Genomic DNA, 6,688 nt, shown 5'->3' with positions numbered 1-6,688 from the left:
AAAGTTAATACGCAGTTCTATTATTTTATTTTCGTCACAACTACCTTTTGAAACACTGCAGCAACAAAGCATTCAAGAAGTATAAAGATAAAAAACAGCAAAAGTTTTGTGCGTTAGAAAGGAATCTTACTCCGATAATAAATTAACAAAATACAATTTACAGATATAATCTTTATTAATTTGGCCCTTTTCTCCAGAGTTTTTTTTTCTTCCATTGTGCGACTTAACACCAGCACAAATGCCATAAATTTCGGTTCCAAGGTCTGAGAATCACGTCTGCGTCATAATTATTGCTTGAAACGCTCTTTGCTCTAGATAAAGAACGTAATAATTATGAAGATGTTATTCCTTGGTCAAACCAAGCGCAATAAGAAAATCGATAGTCACAATGATTTGTAAAAATTTCAGAAATAAACGTTTGCGGCGAGAGTCCAGCCACCCCTATTACCGACCTGCAATTCTGCCATCGGGCAGCATTTATTGGAAAACCCAGATTTTGCAAAAAAACTATAATGGCGACATGTTTCGGATTATTGGTAGAGCCCGATCATCCTTCCGTCTAGTAGTTTTAGAATATATCTACATAAGCACATATTGTGTAGAGAAAAAAAGTTCGTTTTCACTTTAAGGACTCCATTGGTAAAATTCTCAATCGGCAAGTGGCACTGATTGGCCAACCTCTACAGTCATGTGCTCGCGTTTCTGATTGGCCTATTTCGATTCACAACTGGGTAAAACTGGGTATATATATTTCCTAGCGTTAAATTAATCTTTGAGCTGTTGTAATTTGATGACTTTGAACAAGAGATGATAAAAGAAGCGAGGCTGCTAAACGAACTGAAAGGCATGAAAATGTTGTCGATTTTCTTAATCCAGTGTTGTTCTGCCGATGTCAAAGTTTCATGAGCTTTTATATAAAGGGGGTGTATTTTTTTGAAATGAAAAAATTGGAAAAAAGCCCGAGTCTGTAGGAAATATTGTCCCTTTTTTAGGCCTTAATATGGAAAAGCTACAATCTACTCTAGCAATTTTGCATTAGCCATAGAGCTTTCTCTATTTTGTATACAAAATGAAAGTTTCAGTTGTTTTCGTTTCGTTTGCATGGCTCATCAATATCAATTTCTTTAATATTCATTTTTTCTAGGGTTAAATCATTTTCCAACGTCTACCTGTTATTTGAGTAGAGTAATCTTAGAAATGAAGAATTTAAAGTAGTAATATTTGCCGGTGTCATATGCGTTTCTGCATGGGCATGCGTTTCTGCATGGGCTGAGCTACATATGCGTTTCAAATGTTAAAGTGTAATGGCGGACATGGAGGGCCTAGCTGTGGGGTACACAACGCGCACATCCAATATAAACAATACAAAACGAAATCAAAGTTCTAGCAAAATTAACTAAATATCAAATACTCAAATGAATAAACCTCTTGACATGATAAACTCAGAAAATGAAATTACAATCATGCTATTGATAAGATGAACAACTACCATCCGCTTAGCCCATGTAGAAACGCATAGAGAATTTCAGTGTTATGCGTTTCTGCATGGGGTATCTAAAATCAAAACACTGTTTACTAACAAGAAATGATTGCAACAATCTGATATAGGTCAAACTATTCCATGCAAGTAGCATTTTTGAATTTTTTATCATTTTTTGTAGTTTGCCTTAGGCCCATGCAGAAACGCATAGAGAATTTCAGTGTTATGCGTTTCTGCATGGGGCATCTAAAATCAAAACACCATCAAATTTCATCGCAAATGACTGTTTACTAACAAGAAATGATTGCAACAATCTGATATAGGTCAAACTATTCCATGCAAGTAGCATTTTTGAATTTTTTATCATTTTTTGTAGTTTGCCTTAGGCCCATGCAGAAACGCATAGAGAATTTCAGTGTTATGCGTTTCTGCATGGGGCATCTAAAATCAAAACACCATCAAATTTCATCGCAAATGACTGTTTACTAACAAGAAATGATTGCAACAATCTGATATAGGTCAAACTATTCCATGCAAGTAGCATTTTTGAATTTTTAATCATTTTTTGTAGTTTGCCTTAGGCCCATGCAGAAACGCATGAGAATTTCAGTGTTATGCGTTTCTGCATGGGGCATCTAAAATCAAAACACCATCAAATTTCATCGCAAATTAATGTTTACTAGCAAGAAATGATTGCAACAATCTGATATAGGTCAAACTTTTTCATGCAAATAGCATTTTTGAATTTTTATCATTTTTTGTAGTTTGCCTTAGGCCCATGCAGAAACGCATAGAAAATTTCAGTGCTATGCGTTTCTGCATGGGGCATCTAAAATCAAAACACCATCAAATTTCATCGCAAATTAATGTTTACTAGCAAGAAATGATTGCAACAATCTGATATAGGTCAAACTTTTCCATGCAAATAGCATTTTTGAATTTTTATCATTTTTTGTAGTTTGCCTTAGGCCCATGCAGAAACGCATAGAGAATTTCAGTGTTATGCGTTTCTGCATGGGGCATCTAAAATCAAAACACCATCGAATTTCATCGCAAATTAATGTTTACTAGCAAGAAATGATTGCAACGATCTGATATAGGTCAAACTTTTTCATGCAAATAGCATTTTTGAATTTTTATCAATTTTTGTAGTTTGCCTTAGGCCCATGCAGAAACGCATAGAAAATTTCAGTGCTATGCGTTTCTGCATGGGGCATCTAAAATCAAAACACCATCAAATTTCATCGCAAATTAATGTTTACTAGCAAGAAATGATTGCAACAATCTGATATAGGTCAAACTTTTCCATGCAAATAGCATTTTTGAATTTTTATCATTTTTTGTAGTTTGCCTTAGGCCCATGCAGAAACGCATAAAAAATTTCAGTGTTATGCGTTTCTGCATGGGGCATGTAAAGTTTACGAACCATCTCTTCTTGTTCGTCCTAAAGGACACTTGCAAGACTTGATAGGGATAATGTCGATGGGATATTTAAATGAGGGGCCAACAAGAAATTATAAAAAATTATAAAAAACCTTGGAAAAATTATAAAAACCATGCCCTTTCAAACACTAAATGTTGTATGTCTTGATGTTTCTTAACGGTTTAGACTCAACGATTAGTGATGTTTCTGCTGGTTTAAATTGTGGTTAAACTGGTAAAATGTTCTGTTCCCTTTTCGGTTATTGATAATAATAAGATACTGAAAGAGGACAACTTGAATAACTGAAGAGTGCTTTTCATAAAGGTTTTCTATTAAATTTACTATTAAAAATTCATTAAGAGTTTCAGAGAATTTCAGCTGAACATCAGGGTAGCATTTCTTCATGAGCGTAGTAATGTTTTTCTTAATGCCGAGGCTATAGTTTCTTTAAAATGGTAAAAGGAACAAGAGAAGCTGTTTATTACTGTCAAGGTCAGAGGTTTTAGTAGTAGGTTTAAACTGTATGTCGAGAAAGACACGGATTAACTTATTAATTCGTATTCAGATCATCTAAACCAATCTCTAATTCATTCATCTTTAAAGACCGCGACACTCCACTTCTGTGCTCTAACGTTATTTACAAGTTTACTTGTAGTGGCTGCAGCGCCATTTATTATGGCAAAACATCTCGAAATCTCATGATTCGATGTAGAGAGCATTTGGGAATCAACAATCATAGTCAAGGTGTTAAAACAGTAAGCCCTTTCTTCATTCACGATCATATTTCCAAAACTGGAGCCCGCATTAAAATCAAATTCTTATAAAAAAGATCTATCCTTAAAAGAAGTTGCTGTCTTAAGATTAAACTAACTTACTAGAAGCCATTTTTATCGTTTAGATAATGAATGATTAAAAAACCCATATTGGTTTTTAGGCGCTCTGTTTTATTGCGTAAGAAAGTTATTGCGAGAATGCTTCATTCATTTGGAAATGTCATAATTTCAGAGATTTTAGCATTTGGGAATCAACAATCATAGTCAAGGTGTTAAAACAGTTAGCCCTTTCTTCATTCACGATCATATTTCCAAAACTGGAGCCCGCATTAAAATCAAATTCTTATAAAAAAGATCTATCCTTAAAAGAAGTTGCTGTCTTAAGATTAAACTAACTTACTAGAAGCAATTTTTATCGTTTAGATAATGAATGATTAAAAAACCCATATTGGTTTTTAGGCGCTCTGTTTTATTGCGTAAGAAAGTTATTGCGAGAATGCTTCATTCATTTGGAAATGTCATAATTTCTGTTGTTTTTCTCTCTGTAAGAGGCAAGTGCGATGCAGCAGAGAATAGAAAAAGCCACCAATGGGTCCCTCCTGTATAAGCCCCTGACAAATCAGTTCCCATGTTGTTAAGCCCCACTTGAGGCTTATCGTTGAATAATGTACATGATTTTAGCCAGTGATAAATCATGTATTAAAAAAAAATCTGTTTTGATGATATTATTTTTGTTTTAAAGACGTGGCGAGACAGGCCTTGTTAGGAAAGGGGGGAGGGGGGTGTTGCTTACGAAACTTCCTGAGTGAAAAAAATTCCTGCAGTAAGGAAATTTCGAAATTACTTGAAGAAGGCCTGGTTTTTCCGATTTAGTACCAACAAGAAATCTCAAAACCTTCGCGGGAATATCATTAGGGACGGATTTCAGCGGCAATGATTGGGGGGTGTTTGATTGGATATTGGTGCCACACCTTTCAGGTAACTGGAAAATGATGGAAAGGCCCATTTTAGAAATTAAACTTCTCGCTTCAAGGTGAAGAAGTTTAGGAAATAAAAAAAGTAAATTGTTCAATTATTTTTTAGCTACTAACCGCCAAAAATATTTTCAACCGAATCAAAACAAAATTTACCAAAGGACACAAAAATATTGAGGGGTGGCGCACCCCCTACAGCCCCGTCCTGGTAAATCTGTCCCTGAATATCATATTAACCAACGGAGTAACAATCATTGCCTCAGATTCTTTATTGATCTCTGAAGACGTAGGGGCTCTGAACTACTTACAATCTTTCTTCCATTGAACTGATTTTCCCTGAAAATTCCTATAAAACTACTATTGCGGGGCTGTGACAACCCAAACCCTACATCCTTCGATCGAGACACCCTCGGTGATGAGAAGAAGCAATAAGGCATCAATCTGAATAAGAAATCGAGCTTTAAAAACATGTTCAACTGTTCTGTAAAACATCTAGTCATGCTTCAACTCGTATTTCAATTTTCATGGAGCCTGTGAAACTAAAACCGTTGATGTCTCAGATTGGCTATTGCCTGCTGATTTGGGTGTTTCGAAAAAGAAAATTTGAACAATAAGATAAAATGAATTCAAGAGAGGGGCTTAAAATAGCATATATTTGTGATGCTTCTAGATTTGAAAAATTATTTGAAACTGATTTGCTTTTGGTAGAGGTCTACAAACTCACATCTATGTTCTAGCTTCATAAAGCTAGCTTTGGTGGAAAAAATTCCTCACAATCTAACGTCTCTTGATGAACTACAATTGTCAACTTGCCTTGGAATCAATATCAAACCATTATTTTTGTAGGAAAAAGTACGAGAAACACTATAACCAGAGTTGAAAAACTCAGACTCCCTTTAGATATTCAAAATATATATTTATAAAAGCCCATAAATGCAAAGCTTGCAAAAGCAGATAGTGTAAGATATTTTATTCAAATTTTGGTTTTTTTATTGTAACAAGTATTTCACTCATTTTATGTTTTTAATAGTAAATTTTATATTTTTGTAAGTGATTGGTAAGCATCTTCAGCCTTATTTATTTGCAAACCTTAAAATATTACTGAAAATAGAGCTGTGGAGGATGTAAATCAACTTTTACTGGTTTACTTTTTTTATCAGAATGGTAGGAATTCTATACTATCTGTGATTTATTCAAAATTGCCCAGAATTTGATTCCTTGACCTGTGTAACAAGTTTATCTGGTTCTTTAGCCAAAAGAATAGTCGTAAATCAGCAACTAATTTTATATCGTTGGCTTTGAATTATGGGAATCATTTTGGAGGAAGCTCTTTGTGTAATTCTGCATAATTTTATTCGTATAACGCATGATTATATCACATATTCTTAGCTTTATATTAACTAGTTGCTGTTTTCTAACTTACAAGTCTAAATATGTTTTTAAAGTTTTGTGGCGATGGATCATTTCACAAACCTTCATTAAAAGTTGTCAGAAAACGCACATCCGTTGAAACACATTTGTGTCCTGTCTAACGCATATGCGCTTCACGTCATTCACAGCTAGGCCCTGCATGTCCGCCATTACACTGTAACACTTGAAATGCATATGCGTCTCGGCCCATGCAGAAACGCATGCCCTTGCAGAAACGCATAGTACACCGGCATTTATTGAGTTTTCAGTTATCAGCTAAAGGGCTCTAGAGGTATGTCACACATGTATGCAAATGTCAAAAGTAAATCGGTTCAATCAAAGATTGATCCTGGCAGAAAGTAGCCATAACATTTTAAAATTACCCAGAAAAAGAGTAGGAAGCGCAGCCTCCTTATGAAAAGTAAAAGAGGGCTGAGCCCCTCCCCTCTGAGCCCCCTTGATCCCCCTCTTTTGCAGCCCTATGTAGCTAGAATATCACTGATGCGTAAATTCATAAATAACCTCTGTCAAATTGTGGGACAGGAAGAGAGGCTTTCCGTTTCCCTACTTTTTGAAAGCAAGAAGTGTTTATCGTTTCACTATCACAGATCAATGGCTGTGTTATGTT

Source organism: Rhopilema esculentum, chromosome 6, assembly GCF_057945365.1.
Source record: "Rhopilema esculentum isolate cy_ngs chromosome 6, ASM5794536v1, whole genome shotgun sequence".
Classification (NCBI taxonomy): Eukaryota; Metazoa; Cnidaria; class Scyphozoa; order Rhizostomeae; family Rhizostomatidae; genus Rhopilema; species Rhopilema esculentum.
The sequence above is the reverse complement of the archived record's forward strand: the minus strand, read 5'-3'. Positions refer to the sequence as shown.